The sequence below is a fragment of the Lepisosteus platostomus genome, chromosome 7, assembly GCF_059453375.1.
Source record: "Lepisosteus platostomus isolate fLepPlt1 chromosome 7, fLepPlt1.hap1, whole genome shotgun sequence".
In the NCBI taxonomy this organism is placed as follows: Eukaryota; Metazoa; Chordata; class Actinopteri; order Semionotiformes; family Lepisosteidae; genus Lepisosteus; species Lepisosteus platostomus.
The window spans coordinates 25452708-25464852 of NC_142617.1; positions in this window are offsets into that span (position 1 = coordinate 25452708).

Below are 12145 nucleotides of genomic sequence, written 5' to 3' on the forward strand. Positions count from 1 at the left end.
CTGCAAGTTTGGTCAACCCCATGTAAGTTATGGGGCAGTAACAGTACACTTTTCAAAACGTGTTTTTCAGCCCGAAATAAACGCGTTTTTTCATACAACTGAATCCCCATGTAGCAGCAAGGCTCAGAAGAGCCCACACACTCAGCTCTTATCCCCAGTGTGCAGAAAGGGTCAAAACGTGTTTTTCAGCAGAAATAAACATGTTTCTGCAAGTTTGGTCAACCCCATGTAAGTTATGGGGCAGTAACAGTACACTTTTCAAAACGTGTTTTTCAGCCCGAAATAAACGCGTTTTTTCAGACAACTGAATCCCCATGTAGCAGCAAGGCTCAGAAGAGCCCACACACTCAGCTCTTATCCCCAGTGTGCAGAAAGGTTCAAAACGTGTTTTTCAGCAGAAATAAACATGTTTCTGCAAGTTTGGTCAACCCCATGTAAGGTATGGGGCAGTAACAGTACACTTTTCAAAACGTGTTTTTCAGCCCGAAATAAACGCGTTTTTTCAGACAACTGAATCCCCATGTAGCAGCAAGGCTCAGAAGAGCCCACACACTCAGATCTTAACCCCAGTGTGCAGAAAGGTTCAAAACGTGTTTTTCAGCAGAAATAAACATGTTTCTGCAAGTTTGGTCAACCCCATGTAAGTTATGGGGCAGTAACAGTACACTTTTCAAAACGTGTTTTTCAGCCCGAAATAAACGCGTTTTTTCAGACAACTGAATCCCCATGTAGCAGCAAGGCTCAGAAGAGCCCACACACTCAGATCTTAACCCCAGTGTGCAAAAAGGTTCAAAACGTGTTTTTCAGCAGAAATAAACATGTTTCTGCAAGTTTGGTCAACCCCATGTAAGTTATGGGGCAGTAACAGTACACTTTTCAAAACGTGTTTTTCAGCCCGAAATAAACGCGTTTTTTCATACAACTGAATCCCCATGTAGCAGCAAGGCTCAGAAGAGCCCACACACTCAGCTCTTATCCCCAGTGTGCAGAAAGGGTCAAAACGTGTTTTTCAGCAGAAATAAACATGTTTCTGCAAGTTTGGTCAACCCCATGTAAGTTATGGGGCAGTAACAGTACACTTTTCAAAACGTGTTTTTCAGCCCGAAATAAACGCGTTTTTTCAGACAACTGAATCCCCATGTAGCAGCAAGGCTCAGAAGAGCCCACACACTCAGATCTTAACCCCAGTGTGCAGAAAGGTTCAAAACGTGTTTTTCAGCAGAAATAAACATGTTTCTGCAAGTTTGGTCAACCCCATGTAAGTTATGGGGCAGTAACAGTACACTTTTCAAAACGTGTTTTTCAGCCCGAAATAAACGCGTTTTTTCAGACAACTGAATCCCCATGTAGCAGCAAGTCTCAGAAGAGCCCACACACTCAGATCTTAACCCCAGTGTGCAGTAAGGTTCAAAACGTGTTTTTCAGCAGAAATAAACATGTTTCTGCAAGTTTGGTCAACCCCATGTAAGTTATGGGGCAGTAACAGTACACTTTTCAAAACGTGTTTTTCAGCCCGAAATAAACGCGTTTTTTCAGACAACTGAATCCCCATGTAGCAGCAAGTCTCAGAAGAGCCCACACACTCAGATCTTAACCCCAGTGTGCAGAAAGGTTCAAAACGTGTTTTTCAGCAGAAATAAACATGTTTCTGCAAGTTTGGTCAACCCCATGTAAGGTATGGGGCAGTAACAGTACACTTTTCAAAACGTGTTTTTCAGCCCGAAATAAACGCGTTTTTTCAGACAACTGAATCCCCATGTAGCAGCAAGGCTCAGAAGAGCCCACACACTCAGATCTTAACCCCAGTGTGCAGAAAGGGTCAAAACGTGTTTTTCAGCAGAAATAAACATGTTTCTGCAAGTTTGGTCAACCCCATGTAAGTTATGGGGCAGTAACAGTACACTTTTCAAAACGTGTTTTTCAGCCCGAAATAAACGCGTTTTTACAGACAACTGAATCCCCATGTAGCAGCAAGGCTCAGAAGAGACCACACACTCAGATCTTAACCCCAGTGTGCAGAAAGGTTCAAAACGTGTTTTTCAGCAGAAATAAACATGTTTCTGCAAGTTTGGTCAACCCCATGTAAGTTATTGGGCAGTAACAGTACACTTTTCAAAACGTGTTTTTCAGCCCGAAATAAACGCGTTTTTTCAGACAACTGAATCCCCATGTAGCAGCAAGGCTCAGAAGAGCCCACACACTCAGATCTTAACCCCAGTGTGCAGTAAGGTTCAAAACGTGTTTTTCAGCAGAAATAAACATGTTTCTGCAAGTTTGGTCAACCCCATGTAAGTTATGGGGCAGTAACAGTACACTTTTCAAAACGTGTTTTTCAGCCCGAAATAAACGCGTTTTTTCAGACAACTGAATCCCCATGTAGCAGCAAGTCTCAGAAGAGCCCACACACTCAGATCTTAACCCCAGTGTGCAGAAAGGTTCAAAACGTGTTTTTCAGCAGAAATAAACATGTTTCTGCAAGTTTGGTCAACCCCATGTAAGGTATGGGGCAGTAACAGTACACTTTTCAAAACGTGTTTTTCAGCCCGAAATAAACGCGTTTTTTCAGACAACTGAATCCCCATGTAGCAGCAAGGCTCAGAAGAGCCCACACACTCAGATCTTAACCCCAGTGTGCAGAAAGGTTCAAAACGTGTTTTTCAGCAGAAATAAACATGTTTCTGCAAGTTTGGTCAACCCCATGTAAGTTATGGGGCAGTAACAGTACACTTTTCAAAACGTGTTTTTCAGCCCGAAATAAACGCGTTTTTTCAGACAACTGTATCCCCATGTAGCAGCAAGGCTCAGAAGAGCCCACACACTCAGATCTTAACCCCAGTGTGCAGAAAGGGTCAAAACGTGTTTTTCAGCAGAAATAAACATGTTTCTGCAAGTTTGGTCAACCCCATGTAAGTTATGGGGCAGTAACAGTACACTTTTCAAAACGTGTTTTTCAGCCCGAAATAAACGCGTTTTTTCAGACAACTGAATCCCCATGTAGCAGCAAGGCTCAGAAGAGCCCACACACTCAGATCTTAACCCCAGTGTGCAGAAAGGTTCAAAACGTGTTTTTCAGCAGAAATAAACATGTTTCTGCAAGTTTGGTCAACCCCATGTAAGGTATGGGGCAGTAACAGTACACTTTTCAAAACGTGTTTTTCAGCCTGAAATAAACGCGTTTTTTCAGACAACTGAATCCCCATGTAGCAGCAAGGCTCAGAAGAGCCCACACACTCAGATCTTAACCCCAGTGTGCAGAAAGGTTCAAAACGTGTTTTTCAGCAGAAATAAACATGTTTCTGCAAGTTTGGTCAACCCCATGTAAGTTATGGGGCAGTAACAGTACACTTTTCAAAACGTGTTTTTCAGCCCGAAATAAACGCGTTTTTTCAGACAACTGAATCCCCATGTAGCAGCAAGGCTCAGAAGAGCCCACACACTCAGATCTTAACCCCAGTGTGCAAAAGGGTTCAAAACGTGTTTTTCAGCAGAAATAAACATGTTTCTGCAAGTTTGGTCAACCCCATGTAAGTTATGGGGCAGTAACAGTACACTTTTCAAAACGTGTTTTTCAGCCCGAAATAAACGCGTTTTTTCATACAACTGAATCCCCATGTAGCAGCAAGGCTCAGAAGAGCCCACAAACTCAGCTCTTATCCCCAGTGTGCAGAAAGGGTCAAAACGTGTTTTTCAGCAGAAATAAACATGTTTCTGCAAGTTTGGTCAACCCCATGTAAGTTATGGGGCAGTAACAGTACACTTTTCAAAACGTGTTTTTCAGCCCGAAATAAACGCGTTTTTTCAGACAACTGAATCCCCATGTAGCAGCAAGGCTCAGAAGAGCCCACACACTCAGATCTTAACCCCAGTGTGCAGAAAGGTTCAAAACGTGTTTTTCAGCAGAAATAAACATGTTTCTGCAAGTTTGGTCAACCCCATGTAAGTTATGGGGCAGTAACAGTACACTTTTCAAAACGTGTTTTTCAGCCCGAAATAAACGCGTTTTTTCAGACAACTGAATCCCCATGTAGCAGCAAGTCTCAGAAGAGCCCACACACTCAGATCTTAACCCCAGTGTGCAGTAAGGTTCAAAACGTGTTTTTCAGCAGAAATAAACATGTTTCTGCAAGTTTGGTCAACCCCATGTAAGTTATGGGGCAGTAACAGTACACTTTTCAAAACGTGTTTTTCAGCCCGAAATAAACGCGTTTTTTCAGACAACTGAATCCCCATGTAGCAGCAAGGCTCAGAAGAGCCCACACACTCAGATCTTAACCCCAGTGTGCAGAAAGGTTCAAAACGTGTTTTTCAGCAGAAATAAACATGTTTCTGCAAGTTTGGTCAACCCCATGTAAGTTATGGGGCAGTAACAGTACACTTTTCAAAACGTGTTTTTCAGCCCGAAATAAACGCGTTTTTTCATACAACTGAATCCCCATGTAGCAGCAAGGCTCAGAAGAGCCCACACACTCAGCTCTTATCCCCAGTGTGCAGAAAGGGTCAAAACGTGTTTTTCAGCAGAAATAAACATGTTTCTGCAAGTTTGGTCAACCCCATGTAAGTTATGGGGCAGTAACAGTACACTTTTCAAAACGTGTTTTTCAGCCCGAAATAAACGCGTTTTTTCAGACAACTGAATCCCCATGTAGCAGCAAGGCTCAGAAGAGCCCACACACTCAGATCTTAACCCCAGTGTGCAGAAAGGTTCAAAACGTGTTTTTCAGCAGAAATAAACATGTTTCTGCAAGTTTGGTCAACCCCATGTAAGTTATGGGGCAGTAACAGTACACTTTTCAAAACGTGTTTTTCAGCCCGAAATAAACGCGTTTTTTCAGACAACTGAATCCCCATGTAGCAGCAAGTCTCAGAAGAGCCCACACACTCAGATCTTAACCCCAGTGTGCAGAAAGGTTCAAAACGTGTTTTTCAGCAGAAATAAACATGTTTCTGCAAGTTTGGTCAACCCCATGTAAGGTATGGGGCAGTAACAGTACACTTTTCAAAACGTGTTTTTCAGCCCGAAATAAACGCGTTTTTTCAGACAACTGAATCCCCATGTAGCAGCAAGGCTCAGAAGAGCCCACACACTCAGATCTTAACCCCAGTGTGCAGAAAGGTTCAAAACGTGTTTTTCAGCAGAAATAAACATGTTTCTGCAAGTTTGGTCAACCCCATGTAAGTTATGGGGCAGTAACAGTACACTTTTCAAAACGTGTTTTTCAGCCCGAAATAAACGCGTTTTTTCAGACAACTGAATCCCCATGTAGCAGCAAGGCTCAGAAGAGCCCACACACTCAGATCTTAACCCCAGTGTGCAGAAAGGGTCAAAACGTGTTTTTCAGCAGAAATAAACATGTTTCTGCAAGTTTGGTCAACCCCATGTAAGTTATGGGGCAGTAACAGTACACTTTTCAAAACGTGTTTTTCAGCCCGAAATAAACGCGTTTTTTCAGACAACTGAATCCCCATGTAGCAGCAAGGCTCAGAAGAGCCCACACACTCAGATCTTAACCCCAGTGTGCAGAAAGGTTCAAAACGTGTTTTTCAGCAGAAATAAACATGTTTCTGCAAGTTTGGTCAACCCCATGTAAGGTATGGGGCAGTAACAGTACACTTTTCAAAACGTGTTTTTCAGCCCGAAATAAACGCGTTTTTTCAGACAACTGAATCCCCATGTAGCAGCAAGGCTCAGAAGAGCCCACACACTCAGATCTTAACCCCAGTGTGCAGAAAGGTTCAAAACGTGTTTTTCAGCAGAAATAAACATGTTTCTGCAAGTTTGGTCAACCCCATGTAAGTTATGGGGCAGTAACAGTACACTTTTCAAAACGTGTTTTTCAGCCCGAAATAAACGCGTTTTTTCAGACAACTGAATCCCCATGTAGCAGCAAGGCTCAGAAGAGCCCACACACTCAGATCTTAACCCCAGTGTGCAGAAAGGTTCAAAACGTGTTTTTCAGCAGAAATAAACATGTTTCTGCAAGTTTGGTCAACCCCATGTAAGTTATGGGGCAGTAACAGTACACTTTTCAAAACGTGTTTTTCAGCCCGAAATAAACGCGTTTTTTCAGACAACTGAATCCCCATGTAGCAGCAAGGCTCAGAAGAGCCCACACACTCAGATCTTAACCCCAGTGTGCAAAAGGGTTCAAAACGTGTTTTTCAGCAGAAATAAACATGTTTCTGCAAGTTTGGTCAACCCCATGTAAGTTATGGGGCAGTAACAGTACACTTTTCAAAACGTGTTTTTCAGCCCGAAATAAACGCGTTTTTTCATACAACTGAATCCCCATGTAGCAGCAAGGCTCAGAAGAGCCCACACACTCAGCTCTTATCCCCAGTGTGCAGAAAGGGTCAAAACGTGTTTTTCAGCAGAAATAAACATGTTTCTGCAAGTTTGGTCAACCCCATGTAAGTTATGGGGCAGTAACAGTACACTTTTCAAAACGTGTTTTTCAGCCCGAAATAAACGCGTTTTTTCAGACAACTGAATCCCCATGTAGCAGCAAGGCTCAGAAGAGCCCACACACTCAGATCTTAACCCCAGTGTGCAGAAAGGTTCAAAACGTGTTTTTCAGCAGAAATAAACATGTTTCTGCAAGTTTGGTCAACCCCATGTAAGTTATGGGGCAGTAACAGTACACTTTTCAAAACGTGTTTTTCAGCCCGAAATAAACGCGTTTTTTCAGACAACTGAATCCCCATGTAGCAGCAAGTCTCAGAAGAGCCCACACACTCAGATCTTAACCCCAGTGTGCAGTAAGGTTCAAAACGTGTTTTTCAGCAGAAATAAACATGTTTCTGCAAGTTTGGTCAACCCCATGTAAGTTATGGGGCAGTAACAGTACACTTTTCAAAACGTGTTTTTCAGCCCGAAATAAACGCGTTTTTTCAGACAACTGAATCCCCATGTAGCAGCAAGGCTCAGAAGAGCCCACACACTCAGATCTTAACCCCAGTGTGCAGAAAGGTTCAAAACGTGTTTTTCAGCAGAAATAAACATGTTTCTGCAAGTTTGGTCAACCCCATGTAAGTTATGGGGCAGTAACAGTACACTTTTCAAAACGTGTTTTTCAGCCCGAAATAAACGCGTTTTTTCATACAACTGAATCCCCATGTAGCAGCAAGGCTCAGAAGAGCCCACACACTCAGCTCTTATCCCCAGTGTGCAGAAAGGGTCAAAACGTGTTTTTCAGCAGAAATAAACATGTTTCTGCAAGTTTGGTCAACCCCATGTAAGTTATGGGGCAGTAACAGTACACTTTTCAAAACGTGTTTTTCAGCCCGAAATAAACGCGTTTTTTCAGACAACTGAATCCCCATGTAGCAGCAAGGCTCAGAAGAGCCCACACACTCAGATCTTAACCCCAGTGTGCAGAAAGGTTCAAAACGTGTTTTTCAGCAGAAATAAACATGTTTCTGCAAGTTTGGTCAACCCCATGTAAGTTATGGGGCAGTAACAGTACACTTTTCAAAACGTGTTTTTCAGCCCGAAATAAACGCGTTTTTTCAGACAACTGAATCCCCATGTAGCAGCAAGTCTCAGAAGAGCCCACACACTCAGATCTTAACCCCAGTGTGCAGAAAGGTTCAAAACGTGTTTTTCAGCAGAAATAAACATGTTTCTGCAAGTTTGGTCAACCCCATGTAAGTTATGGGGCAGTAACAGTACACTTTTCAAAACGTGTTTTTCAGCCCGAAATAAACGCGTTTTTTCAGACAACTGAATCCCCATGTAGCAGCAAGTCTCAGAAGAGCCCACACACTCAGATCTTAACCCCAGTGTGCAGAAAGGTTCAAAACGTGTTTTTCAGCAGAAATAAACATGTTTCTGCAAGTTTGGTCAACCCCATGTAAGTTATGGGGCAGTAACAGTACACTTTTCAAAACGTGTTTTTCAGCCCGAAATAAACGCGTTTTTTCATACAACTGAATCCCCATGTAGCAGCAAGGCTCAGAAGAGCCCACACACTCAGCTCTTATCCCCAGTGTGCAGAAAGGGTCAAAACGTGTTTTTCAGCAGAAATAAACATGTTTCTGCAAGTTTGGTCAACCCCATGTAAGTTATGGGGCAGTAACAGTACACTTTTCAAAACGTGTTTTTCAGCCCGAAATAAACGCGTTTTTTCAGACAACTGAATCCCCATGTAGCAGCAAGGCTCAGAAGAGCCCACACACTCAGATCTTAACCCCAGTGTGCAGAAAGGGTCAAAACGTGTTTTTCAGCAGAAATAAACATGTTTCTGCAAGTTTGGTCAACCCCATGTAAGTTATGGGGCAGTAACAGTACACTTTTCAAAACGTGTTTTTCAGCCCGAAATAAACGCGTTTTTTCAGACAACTGAATCCCCATGTAGCAGCAAGGCTCAGAAGAGCCCACACACTCAGATCTTAACCCCAGTGTGCAGAAAGGTTCAAAACGTGTTTTTCAGCAGAAATAAACATGTTTCTGCAAGTTTGGTCAACCCCATGTAAGGTATGGGGCAGTAACAGTACACTTTTCAAAACGTGTTTTTCAGCCTGAAATAAACGCGTTTTTTCAGACAACTGAATCCCCATGTAGCAGCAAGGCTCAGAAGAGCCCACACACTCAGATCTTAACCCCAGTGTGCAGAAAGGTTCAAAACGTGTTTTTCAGCAGAAATAAACATGTTTCTGCAAGTTTGGTCAACCCCATGTAAGTTATGGGGCAGTAACAGTACACTTTTCAAAACGTGTTTTTCAGCCCGAAATAAACGCGTTTTTTCAGACAACTGAATCCCCATGTAGCAGCAAGGCTCAGAAGAGCCCACACAGTCAGATCTTAACCCCAGTGTGCAAAAGGGTTCAAAACGTGTTTTTCAGCAGAAATAAACATGTTTCTGCAAGTTTGGTCAACCCCATGTAAGTTATGGGGCAGTAACAGTACACTTTTCAAAACGTGTTTTTCAGCCCGAAATAAACGCGTTTTTTCATACAACTGAATCCCCATGTAGCAGCAAGGCTCAGAAGAGCCCACACACTCAGCTCTTATCCCCAGTGTGCAGAAAGGGTCAAAACGTGTTTTTCAGCAGAAATAAACATGTTTCTGCAAGTTTGGTCAACCCCATGTAAGTTATGGGGCAGTAACAGTACACTTTTCAAAACGTGTTTTTCAGCCCGAAATAAACGCGTTTTTTCAGACAACTGAATCCCCATGTAGCAGCAAGGCTCAGAAGAGCCCACACACTCAGATCTTAACCCCAGTGTGCAGAAAGGTTCAAAACGTGTTTTTCAGCAGAAATAAACATGTTTCTGCAAGTTTGGTCAACCCCATGTAAGTTATGGGGCAGTAACAGTACACTTTTCAAAACGTGTTTTTCAGCCCGAAATAAACGCGTTTTTTCAGACAACTGAATCCCCATGTAGCAGCAAGTCTCAGAAGAGCCCACACACTCAGATCTTAACCCCAGTGTGCAGTAAGGTTCAAAACGTGTTTTTCAGCAGAAATAAACATGTTTCTGCAAGTTTGGTCAACCCCATGTAAGTTATGGGGCAGTAACAGTACACTTTTCAAAACGTGTTTTTCAGCCCGAAATAAACGCGTTTTTTCAGACAACTGAATCCCCATGTAGCAGCAAGGCTCAGAAGAGCCCACACACTCAGATCTTAACCCCAGTGTGCAGAAAGGTTCAAAACGTGTTTTTCAGCAGAAATAAACATGTTTCTGCAAGTTTGGTCAACCCCATGTAAGTTATGGGGCAGTAACAGTACACTTTTCAAAACGTGTTTTTCAGCCCGAAATAAACGCGTTTTTTCAGACAACTGAATCCCCATGTAGCAGCAAGGCTCAGAAGAGCCCACACACTCAGATCTTAACCCCAGTGTGCAGAAAGGTTCAAAACGTGTTTTTCAGCAGAAATAAACATGTTTCTGCAAGTTTGGTCAACCCCATGTAAGTTATGGGGCAGTAACAGTACACTTTTCAAAACGTGTTTTTCAGCCCGAAATAAACGCGTTTTTTCAGACAACTGAATCCCCATGTAGCAGCAAGGCTCAGAAGAGCCCACACACTCAGATCTTAACCCCAGTGTGCAAAAAGGTTCAAAACGTGTTTTTCAGCAGAAATAAACATGTTTCTGCAAGTTTGGTCAACCCCATGTAAGTTATGGGGCAGTAACAGTACACTTTTCAAAACGTGTTTTTCAGCCCGAAATAAACGCGTTTTTTCATACAACTGAATCCCCATGTAGCAGCAAGGCTCAGAAGAGCCCACACACTCAGCTCTTATCCCCAGTGTGCAGAAAGGGTCAAAACGTGTTTTTCAGCAGAAATAAACATGTTTCTGCAAGTTTGGTCAACCCCATGTAAGTTATGGGGCAGTAACAGTACACTTTTCAAAACGTGTTTTTCAGCCCGAAATAAACGCGTTTTTTCAGACAACTGAATCCCCATGTAGCAGCAAGGCTCAGAAGAGCCCACACACTCAGATCTTAACCCCAGTGTGCAGAAAGGTTCAAAACGTGTTTTTCAGCAGAAATAAACATGTTTCTGCAAGTTTGGTCAACCCCATGTAAGTTATGGGGCAGTAACAGTACACTTTTCAAAACGTGTTTTTCAGCCCGAAATAAACGCGTTTTTTCAGACAACTGAATCCCCATGTAGCAGCAAGTCTCAGAAGAGCCCACACACTCAGATCTTAACCCCAGTGTGCAGTAAGGTTCAAAACGTGTTTTTCAGCAGAAATAAACATGTTTCTGCAAGTTTGGTCAACCCCATGTAAGTTATGGGGCAGTAACAGTACACTTTTCAAAACGTGTTTTTCAGCCCGAAATAAACGCGTTTTTTCAGACAACTGAATCCCCATGTAGCAGCAAGTCTCAGAAGAGCCCACACACTCAGATCTTAACCCCAGTGTGCAGAAAGGTTCAAAACGTGTTTTTCAGCAGAAATAAACATGTTTCTGCAAGTTTGGTCAACCCCATGTAAGGTATGGGGCAGTAACAGTACACTTTTCAAAACGTGTTTTTCAGCCCGAAATAAACGCGTTTTTTCAGACAACTGAATCCCCATGTAGCAGCAAGGCTCAGAAGAGCCCACACACTCAGATCTTAACCCCAGTGTGCAGAAAGGGTCAAAACGTGTTTTTCAGCAGAAATAAACATGTTTCTGCAAGTTTGGTCAACCCCATGTAAGTTATGGGGCAGTAACAGTACACTTTTCAAAACGTGTTTTTCAGCCCGAAATAAACGCGTTTTTACAGACAACTGAATCCCCATGTAGCAGCAAGGCTCAGAAGAGACCACACACTCAGATCTTAACCCCAGTGTGCAGAAAGGTTCAAAACGTGTTTTTCAGCAGAAATAAACATGTTTCTGCAAGTTTGGTCAACCCCATGTAAGTTATTGGGCAGTAACAGTACACTTTTCAAAACGTGTTTTTCAGCCCGAAATAAACGCGTTTTTTCAGACAACTGAATCCCCATGTAGCAGCAAGGCTCAGAAGAGCCCACACACTCAGATCTTAACCCCAGTGTGCAGTAAGGTTCAAAACGTGTTTTTCAGCAGAAATAAACATGTTTCTGCAAGTTTGGTCAACCCCATGTAAGTTATGGGGCAGTAACAGTACACTTTTCAAAACGTGTTTTTCAGCCCGAAATAAACGCGTTTTTTCAGACAACTGAATCCCCATGTAGCAGCAAGTCTCAGAAGAGCCCACACACTCAGATCTTAACCCCAGTGTGCAGAAAGGTTCAAAACGTGTTTTTCAGCAGAAATAAACATGTTTCTGCAAGTTTGGTCAACCCCATGTAAGGTATGGGGCAGTAACAGTACACTTTTCAAAACGTGTTTTTCAGCCCGAAATAAACGCGTTTTTTCAGACAACTGAATCCCCATGTAGCAGCAAGGCTCAGAAGAGCCCACACACTCAGATCTTAACCCCAGTGTGCAGAAAGGTTCAAAACGTGTTTTTCAGCAGAAATAAACATGTTTCTGCAAGTTTGGTCAACCCCATGTAAGTTATGGGGCAGTAACAGTACACTTTTCAAAACGTGTTTTTCAGCCCGAAATAAACGCGTTTTTTCAGACAACTGAATCCCCATGTAGCAGCAAGGCTCAGAAGAGCCCACACACTCAGATCTTAACCCCAGTGTGCAGAAAGGGTCAAAACGTGTTTTTCAGCAGAAATA